Raw genomic sequence first — 10,988 nt, forward strand, 5'->3', positions numbered from 1 at the left:
GTTGAAGGTCAAACGAAATGGAAAAGGAACAGGTACAAAAGAAACAAAGTGACAATTTCCTAGCAGAGGGTGAGGGATCAGTCTTTTTTCCTCCCAAGAAGCATCTGCTACACTGTGTGCTGCCTTCCCTCAGGCTACTACCTGAGAGCTGCCTGCCTTACAGGGAATCAGCAACCACAGCTGGATTCTGGGCTCTTGATGTAATTTAGTATAGACCTTAGAGAACTTGTCACATGTTACAGGGGTTGGGAGTTAGTTTTGCTTTGTTCTTTTTATTTTGTTTATTTTGGGGTTAGCTCTGTTGCTAGTAGTTCTGAATCTAGGAATCCCAGAAGCATTCACATGAAAAGAAGTCTGAGCTTCCCTAAACACATTCAAACACCCCCACACAACACACTTCAAAGTCTGAAATCATGCAGAAGCTGAGTTATAGTTAAAGCTGCAAGACCCACAAAATCGAAGAAGCTAGAATGAGACAGTGCAGATAGGAAATCTGAGTAGTCTCAATCTGTTTTTCCCTAATTTTGGAGAAGAGTTAATATACCTGGAATGGGATGTGGAAAGCTACTGAAGCAAGCTGAGGCTTCTGCTGAATTTTTCATCGAACATCCAGGGAAAACAAAGAAAGGGGTTCACTTTATTTTTTAAAAGCCTCAGAAGATTACATATATATATATATATATATATATATATATATATATATATATATAATGCAAAGTGTCCCCTTGGGAGTTCGACAGACAGGGAGTTCAATCACTTGCTGTGATGTGCCATGACCATTAGGTGGCGGCATGGAACGAAGGAAGGCCCTGGCCGGCAGACAGGGAAAGGAGGCCCTGGCCAGCAGCCGGCAGCTGCTAGGGACCCCACTGGTGCACAAATTTCATGCACTGGGCCTCTAGTTCTATTATAAAGGGACATGGCTGAACAGGTAGGAAACAGATTCCCCATTGTGGAATTTCCTGGTGGCTTCTACAAGGATCATGGAGATGTCCATCACCTGTATTTTGGAGCAATGTTTCATTTTATTCTCCTAAGGTTTGGTATTGATAACCACTACTGTTTCAAAGCATGCATTGTTAGTGTGAGAAATGGTGGGGCCAGTAAAGATTTTGTGAGTCAAGATAGCATAAAGTCTGGTGGCTCCACCTTAAAGAAGTTTGTCAGCTGTGTGGCAGATTGTGCCACAAGTGTCAGCCATGTCATCCACTAGAATAGCCACCCCATCCTTCATGTCTCCTACCAGCACCATGTGGTCCACTTCATTGGCCTTCTTCCATTCTTTATGAATCAAGACAAAGTCAACATTCAACTGGTCTGCAGTGGAGGTACTCTCTTAGCTCCCCCCGCATCGGTGAGACAATAGTGCAGCTCCTCCACTCAGATATATTCTCCCTTATTCACCTCAGGACAGCTGGTTCTGCATACAAATTGTCCACAGGAATATCAAAAAAAGCCCTGAATTTGAGAAGCATGAAGGCCCATGGTAATAATATGATCTGCTATGAGGGCATATTTGCAACAAGGTTGGCTGAGATCAGAACATGGCTCTTATCCTTCTTATCCTGCTGGGCATAAGGGAAGCATGGATGACTGCAGTAACCTGACTGGCTGAAGCAATCCTGCAGGTATTAATCATAATCAAAAGCTCCATTAGGTTGTCATTAATTTCACCAGAGCCACTCTGAACGATGCAGACATCCTCTTCATGGACACTTTCACCAATTTCAACACAGGTCTCCTGGTTGCTGAATTTCTTAGTCAACACCTTGCCTAGATCTAGGCCCAGGCGGTCAACAATTTTCTAGGACAAGTGGGAGCTGCCATTGAAGATTTTGATATTCGGCATTTTGGCCAGCTACCCTAGGCACACTTTTCTCAGTGATCACTGCCTGTTGCCAGTCCTGAACCAAAGTCAGCCCAGAGGCTCAGTACTAAAAGCTCTGTGTTGCTACTCCACCATCTTCAAAACTTTATTTTTACCTGGAGGCTAAATAGCATGTTATTAAACAATGACTGGGTTACCAAAGAGATCAAAGAAGAAATAAAAAGCATCATGGCAACAAATGACAATGAAAACACAACAATCCAAAATCTATGGGGCACAGTGAAAGTAGTCTTGAGAGGGAAGTTCATAGCTCTACGGGCCTATCTCAAAAAAACAAGAAAAAATGGTAATAAATTATCTAACCCTATAACTCAAAGAGTTCGAAAGAGAGCAACAACAAAAGCCCAGCATAAGCAGAAGGAAGGAAATAATAAAGATCAGAGAGGAGATAAACGACATAGAGACCAAAAAAAGAAAACACACACACACACACACACACATACAAACAACAACAACAACAAATAAAAAACAATACAAAAGATCAACAAAACCAAGAGCTGGTTCTTTGAAAGGATAAATAAGATTGATGAACCTCTAGCCAGGCACACCAAGAAGCAAAGAGAAAGAGGACCCAAATAAACAAAATCAAAAATGAAAGAGGTGAAGTAACAACCAATCCCACAGAAATACAAATGATTATGAAAAAATACTATGAAAAACTCTATTCCAACAAAATGGACAACTTAGATGAAATGGGCATATTCTTAGAAAAATACAAGCTCCCAAAACTCAAAGAAGAATAAAAAGCCTGAATAGGTTAATAACTACCAAAGAAATTGAAGCAGCGATAAAAAACCTTCCAGCAAACAAAAGCCCTGGTCTGGATGGCTTTAAAGGGGAGTTCTAACAAGCATTAAAAAGAACTAAAACCTATCCTCCTCAGACTATTCCAAAACATTCAAGAGGAAGGCACATTTCCAAGCTCTTTCCAGGAAGCCAGCATTACCCTAATCCCAAAACCAGATAAAGACACTACAAAAAAAAAGAGAACTACAGGCCAATATCCTTGATGAACATAGATGCTAAAATCCTCAACAAAATTCTAGAAAATCAGATCCAGCAACACATTAGAAATATCATACACCATGACCAAGTGGGATTTATTCAGGGATGCAAGGATGGTACAATATCTGCAAATCAATAAATGTGATACATCACATAAACAAACTGAGAAACAAAAATCACATAATCATATCAATTGATGCAGAAAAAGCATTTGACAACATCCAACACACTTTCTTGATAAAATCTCTCAGCAAAGTGGGAATAGAGGCATCATACCTCAACATAATAAAAGCCCTATATGAAAACCAGCAGCCAACATCATACTCAATGGGCAAACACTAAACTCATTTCCCCTAAGAACAGGAACAAGATAGAGATGCCCACTTTCACCACTCCTGTTCGACTTAGTACTGGAAGTGCTAGCCATAGTGATTAGACAAGAAGAAGAAATAAAAGGCATCCAAATTGGAAAAGAAGAAGTAAAACTGTCCTTATTCACAGATGACATGATATTGTACATAGAAAAACCCAAAGAATCAATAAAAAAACTACTAGACCTAATAAATGAATTTGGCAATGTAGCAGGATATAAAATTTACACCCAGAAATCTATGGCCTTTTTATATACCGATAATGAACTCACAGAGAGAGAAGCAAAAAAAAAAAAAAAAAAAAAAAAAATTCCCATTTACCATTGTACCAAAAGAAATTAAGATACCTAGGAATAAACTTAGCTAAGGATGTAAAAGACCTGTAATCAGGAAACTACAGGACATTTAAAAAAGAGATAGAGGAAGACATAAACAAATGGAAGAACATACCATCTTCAAGGATTGGTGGACTCAACATCATTAAAATGTCCATACTACTCAAAGCAATCTACAGATTCCATGAAATCCCCAGTAAAATACCCATGGCATATTTCAAAGATCTACAACAAACTTTCCAAAAATTCATCTGGAATAATAAAAAAAAGACCCCGAATAGCCACAGCAATCCTGAGAAAGAAAAACAAATTTGGAGGGATCACAATACCAGATATCAAGCTATATATTACCAAGCCACAGTTCTCAAAACTGCGTGGTACTGGCACAAGAACAGACATATAGAACAATGGAACAGAACAGAGAACCTAGAAATCGACCCAAGCCATTATGCTCAATTAATATTTGACAAAGGAGGCAAGAGCATACAATGGAGTCAATACAGTCTCTTCAATAAATGGTGTTGGGAAAATTGGACAGATATATGCAAAAAAAAAAAATGAAACTAGATCATCTACTTACACCATCCAAAAAACAAACTCAAAATGGATAAAGGACTTAAATGTAACACAAGAAACCATAAAAATCCCACAAGACTCTATAGGAAGCAAAAAGGCAGACATATTTTGTAGCAATATCTTTACAGACACAGCTCCTAGAGCAATGGAGACTAAGGAGAAAATAAACAAATGGGACGACATCAAAATAAAAAGCTTCTGCACAGCAAAAGAAACCATCAACAAAACAATAAGAAAGCCCACTTTGCCAATGTTATCACTGATAAGGGTTTAATCTCCAACATTTACAGGGAACTCATACAACTTAACAAAAGGAAGATAAACAACCCAATCAATAAATGGGCAATGGACCTAAATAGACATTTTTTGAAAGAGGACATACAGAAAGCCAAGAGACATATGAAAACATGCTCAAAGTCACTAATCATCCGAGAGATGCAAATCAAAACAACAATGCGGTACCATCTCACACCTGTCAGACTGGCTATCATCAACAAATCAAAAAACGACAAGTGCTGGAGAGGATGGGGAGAAAAAGAAACCCTTATACACTGCTGGTGGGAATGCAGACTAGAGCAGCCAATGTGGAGAACAGTATGGAGTGTCCTCAAAAAGTTAAAAATGGAGCTCCCCCTTGACCCAGTAATCCCACTTCTAGGATTATATTCCAAGAAGCCAGAAACACCAATCAGAAAGGATATATGTGCCTCTATGTTCACAGCAGCACAATTTACAATAGCTAAGATTTGGAAACAGCCTAAGTGCCCATCAGCAGATGAGTGGATTAAAAAACCGTGATACATCTACACCAGGGGTGGGCAAACTTTTTGACTCGAGGGCCACAATGGGTTCTTAAACTGGACCGGAGAGCCGGAACAAAAGCATGGATGGAGAGTTTGTGTGAACTAATATAAATTCAAAGTAAACATTATTACATAAAAGGGTACGGTATTTTTTTTTTTTAGTTTTATTCATTTCAAAGGGGCCAGATCCAGCCCGTGGGCCGTAGTTTGCCCACAGCTGATCTACACAATGGAATACCATGCCACTATAAAAAAGAAGGAACTTTTACCATTTGCAACAGCATGGATGGAACTGGAGAGCATCATGCTAAGTGAAATAAGTCAGTTGGAGAAAGATAAATATCACATGATCTCACTCATATGTGGGATATAATGAACAACATAAACTGATGAACAAGAATAGATCCAGAGACAAATGGAGGGGAGGGGTTAGAGAGCAACCAAAGAACTTGTATGCATGCATATTAGCATAACCAATGGACATAGACACTGGGGCGTTGGGGGCTTGCCCCTGGGTGGGAATGGCTGGGGGAGGTCAAATGGGGGAAAAAGAAGACATATGTAGAACTTTAGACAATAAAAAAGAGAAAAAGAAAGAGAGAAACTAAAAAAAAAAAAAAGAATAAAATAAGCTTGGCTTTTTAGAGCAGTTTTAGGTTCATGGCAATAGTGGGCAGAAGACATAGAGGTTTTCCATATACCCCTGCCCCCAGGCACCACCTCCCCATCATCGACATCCCCCACCGCCCAGAGTGGGACATTGCTACAACTGATGAACCCACCTTGATACATCATTATAAAATGTTTTTTTTCCTAAACAAGCAAATATAACTTTCACAATGTTATTTCCACTTCAAAAATTAAATAAAATGGGTGAATTGGACTTAAAATTTAAGCATTTTAAATAAAGGCAATAAAATACTTTTTAAAAACTTTATTTTTTATTTTTTTTATTTTATTGCTTAAAGTATTACAAAGGGTATTACATATGTGTCCATTTTTTCCACCCCACCCTAGACAGTCCCCTAGCTTCCCCTATCCCCCAGTGTCTTATGTCCATTGGTTATGCTTATATGCATGCATACAAGTCCTTTGGTTGATCTCTTTCCCCTCTACCTCCTGCCCCCCAACCCTCCCCAGCCTTCCCGCTGCAGTTTGACAATCTGTTTGAGGCAGCTCTGCCTCTGTATCTATTATTGTTCAAAAGTTTATAATGGTCTCTATTATCCATGAGTGAGTGAGATCATGTGGTGTTTTTCCTTCATTGACTGGCTTATTTCACTTAGCATAATGCTCTCCAGTTCCATCCATGCTGTTGCAAATGGTAGGAGTTCCTTCTTTTTTACAGCAGCATAGTATTCCATCGTGTAGATGTACCACAGTTTTCTAATCCATTCATCTACTGATGGGCACTTAGGCTGTTTCCAGATCTTAGCTATGGTGAATTGTGCTGCTATGAACATAGGGGTGCATATATCCTTTCTGATTGGTGTTTCTGGTTTCTTGGGATATATTCCTAGAAGTGGGATCACAGGGTCAAATGGGAGTTCCATTTTCAGTTTTTTAAGGAAACTCCATACTGTCTTCCATAGTGGCTGCACCAGTCTGCATTCCCACCAGCAGTGCACAAGTGTTCCTTTTTCTCCACATCCTCTCCAGCACTTGTCGTTTGTTGATTTGTTGATGATAGCCAGTCTGACAGGTGCGAGATGGTACCTCATTGTTGTTTTGATTTGCATCTCTCGGATGATTAGTGACTTTGAGCATGTTTTCATATGTCTCTTGGCTTTCTGAATGTCCTCTTTTGAAAGGTGTCTATTTAGGTCCTTTGCCCATTTTTTGATTGGATTGTTTATCTTCCTTTTGTTAAGTTGTATGAGTTCCCTATAAATTTTGGAGATTAGGCCCTTATCAGATATGACATTGGCAAATATATTTTCCCACACAGTGGGTTTTCTCGTTGTTTTGTTGATGGTTTCTTTTGCTCTGTAGAAGCTTTTTATTTTGATGTAGTCCCATTTGTTCATTTTCTCTTTCGTTTCAAGTGCCCTAGGAGCTGTATCAGTGAAGAAATTGCTTCGGCATATGTCTGAGATTTTGTTGCCTTTGGATTCTTCTAGAATTTTTATGGTTTCCTGTCATACATTTAAGTCCTTTATCCATTTTGAGTTTATTTTTGTGTATGGTGTAAGTTGGTGGTCTAGTTTCATTTTCGTGCATATATCCATCCAATTTTCCCAACACCATTTATTGAAGAGACTATCTTGGCTCCATTGTATGTTCTTGCCTCCTTTGTCAAATATTAATTGAGCATATTGGTTCGGGCCAATTTCTGGGCTCTCTATTCTATTCCATTGATCCATATGCCTATTCTTGTGCCAGTACCAGGCAGTTTTGAGAACAGCGGCTTTGTAATACATCTTGATATCTGGTATTGAGATCCCACCTACTTTGTTCTTTTTCAGGATTGCTGCAGCTATTCGGGGCCTTTTTTTTATTCCAGATGAATTTTTGGAGAGTTCGTTCTAGATCTATGAAGTATGCCATTGGTATTTTAATAGGAAGTGCATTGAATTTATAGATTGCTTTGGGTAGTATGGACATTTTAATGATGTTGATTCTAACAATCCATGAACACGGTATGTTCTTCCATCTGTTTATGTCTCCCTTTATATCTTTTTTTAGCGTCCTGTAGTTTTCTGAGTAGAGGTCTTTTACCTCTTTAGTTAAGTTTATTCCTAGGTAGCTTAATTTTTTTGGTGCGATGGTAAACGGGATTGTTTTTATAATCTCTCTTTCTGAACGTTCACTATTGGTGTATAGAAATGCCTCAGATTTCTTGGGGTTAATTTTGTATCCTGCTACATTGCCAAATTCATGTATTAAGTCTAGTAGCTTTTTGATGGAGTCGCTAGGGTTTTGTATGTATAATATCATGTCGTCTGCAAATAAGGACAGTTTTACTTCCTCTTTTCCAATTTGGATGCCTTTTATTTCTTCTTCTTGCCGAATTGCAATGACTAACACTTCCAGTACTATGTTGAACAGGAGTGGTGAGAGGGGGCATCTCTGTCTTGTTCCTGTTCTTAGGGGAAATGGTGTTAGTTTTTGTCCATTGAGTATGATGTTGGCTGTGGGCCTGTCATATATGGCTTTTATTATGTTGAGGTATGATCCTTCTACTCCCGCTTTACTGAGAGTTTTTATCAAAAATGGGTGTTGAATTTTGTCAAATGCTTTTTCTGCATCAATTGATATGACCACGTGGTTTTTTTCTTTCAATTTGTTTATGTGATGTATCATGTTTATTGATTTGCGGATATTGTACCATCCTTGCATCCCTGGGATAAATCCCACTTGGTCATGGTGTATGATCTTTCTGATGTACTGCTGGATCCGATTTGCTAAGATTTTGTTGAGGATTTTGGCATCTATGTTCATGAGGGATATTGGCATGTAATTCTCTTTCATTGTGTTGTCTTTACCTGGTTTTGGTATTAGGGTGATGCTGGCTTCATAGAATGAGCTTGGAAGTGTTCCTTCCTCTTGAATTTTTTGTAGTAGTCTGAGGAGGATAGGTTTTAGTTCTTCCTTGAATGTTTGGTAAAACTCCCCTGTGAAGCCGTCTGGTCCTGGGCTTTTGTTTGCTGGAAGCTTTTTGATGACTGCTTCAATTTCTTCCATAGTTATTGGCCTGTTGAGATTTTTAGATTCTTCCTGATTGAGTTTTGGAATGTTGTATTTTTCTAGGAATTTGTCCATTTCCTCCAGGTTGTCTAGTTTGTTGGAGTAGAGCTGTCCATAGTATTTTTTAACAATCATTTGTATTTCTGTGGGGTCTGTTGTTATTTCGCCTCTATCGTTTCTGATTTTGTTTATTTGGGTCCTCTCTCTTTGCTTCTTGGTGAGTCTGGCTAGAGGTTTGTCAATCTTGTTTATCCTTTCAAAGAACCAGCTCTTGGTTTCATTGATTTTCTGTATTGTTTTTTTGGTCTCTATGTCATTTATTTCTGCTCTAATCTTTATTATCTCCTTCCTTCTGCTCACTCTGGGGTTTTCTTGTTGCTCTCTTTCTAATTCTTTGAGTTGTAGAGTTAGATGATTTACTACCATTTTTTCTTGTTTTTTGAGATAGGCCTGTAGAGCTATAAACTTCCGTCTCAGGACTGCTTTCATTGTGTCCCATAGGTTTTGGATTGTTGTGTTTTCATTGTCATTAGTTTCCAGGATGTTTTGAATTTCTTCTTTGATCTCATTGGTAACCCAATCAATATTTAATAGCATGCTATTCAGCTTCCAGGTGTTTGAGTATTTTGGGTTGTTTTTATTGTAGTTTATTTCTAATATTATGCCATCGTGGTCTGCGAAGACACTTTTTATGATTTCAATCTTCTTGAATTTGGGGATACTTTGCTTGTGACCCAATATATGGTCTATTTTTGAATATGTCTTATGAGCATTTGAGTAGAATGTATATTCCCTGGCTTTGGGGTGAAGTGTTCTGAAGATGTCTATTAAGTCCATCTGATCTAGTGAGTCATTTAGGATTGCTGTATCTTTGCTGATTGTTTGTCTAGAGGGCTTATCCAGTGCTGTCAGTGGTGTATTAAAGTCCCCTACTATGATTGTATTGTTGTCGATCTCTCCTTTGATATCTTCCAGGAGTTTTTTTATGAATTTGGGTGCTCCTGCATTGGGTGCATATATGTTTACCAGGGTTATATCTTCTTGTTGTATTGATCCCTTTAGTATTATGAAGTGGCCTTCCTTATCTCTTGTTATGGCCTTCACTTTGAGGTCTATTTTGTCTGATATAAGTATTGCTACCCCAGCTTTCTTTTCCTTTCCATTTGCCTGAAAGATATTTTTCCATCCTTTCACTTTCAGTCTGTGTGAGTCCCTTCTAATGAGGTGGGTTTCTTCTAGACAGTAGATGTATGGGTCATGTTTTTTTATCCATTCAGCCACTCGATGTCTTTTGTTTGGAGCATTTAGTCTATTTATGTTTAAAGTTATTATTGAAAGGTACTTGTTTATAGCCATTTCTTTTTTTGTGTGGCTGTTTTCTTTCTGAGCTTTTTATTTCTACTTTTTATACTAGACCCTTTAGCATTCCTTGCATTGCTGGCTTGGTGGTGTAAACTCCCTTAGCCTTTTTTTGTCTGTGAAGCTTCTTATTTCCCCTTCAAGTTTGAATGATAACCTTGCTGGATAGAGTATTCTTGGATTCAGTCCTTTGCTTTGCATCACTTTGTAAATTTCCGTCCATTCTTTTCTGGTCTGATGTGTTTCTGTTGAGAAATCATTTGATAATGTAATGGGAGATCCCTTGTATGTAACTTTCCGTCTCTCTCTTGCAGCCTGTAAGATACTCTCTTTGCCCTGAACATTTGCCATGGTAATTATGATGTGTCTTAGTGTGGGTCTTTTCGGGTTCACTGTGTTTGGGACTCTCTGGGCTTGTGTGACTTTTTTCTTCCCCACCTCAGGGAAGTTTTCTGATATTATTTCTTCTAGTAGGTTTTCTAATCCTTGTTCATCTTTCTGTTGTTCTGGTAACCCTATTATTCGTATGTTGTTTCGTTTCATGTTGTCCCAAAGCTCCCTTAGGCTCTCCTCCTGTCTTTTAATTTTTTTCTCCAATTGCAGTACATTTTGGGTGTGTTTTGCTTCCTTGTCTTCTAATTCACTAATTCGGTCCTCTGCTTCTCCTAGTCTACTGTTGATACTTCCAATGGTGTTTTTCATTGCAGCTATATCACTCTTCATTTCTTCTTGGGTCTTACTTAAGTTGTTGATTTTTTTCATCTGTTTCTTCTAGCTTCTTCCATATGTTATTGATTTTTTCATGTTTCTTCTTGCTTCTTGCAGAGGTTGTCGAGTTTTTTCCTCCATCCGGTTTATGACTCTAGGACCCTTATTCTGAATTCTTTTTCTGTCATGTTGCATGCCTCTGTATTACTTATCTGCTTTTCTGGAGAGTCCTCCTTCTCTTTCCTTTGGGGGTTTC

At 38.5% G+C, this 10,988-nt stretch overlaps 1 pseudogene; it reads right to left on the minus strand.

The window, feature by feature from the left end:
- Window positions 1-907: 907 nt before the first annotated feature.
- LOC118654331 lies at window positions 908-1,849 on the minus strand (annotated as a pseudogene).
- Window positions 1,850-10,988: the final 9,139 nt, after the last annotated feature.

Source organism: Myotis myotis, unplaced genomic scaffold (genome assembly GCF_014108235.1).
Source record: "Myotis myotis isolate mMyoMyo1 unplaced genomic scaffold, mMyoMyo1.p scaffold_m19_p_4, whole genome shotgun sequence".
NCBI classification, from domain to species: domain Eukaryota; kingdom Metazoa; phylum Chordata; class Mammalia; order Chiroptera; family Vespertilionidae; genus Myotis; species Myotis myotis.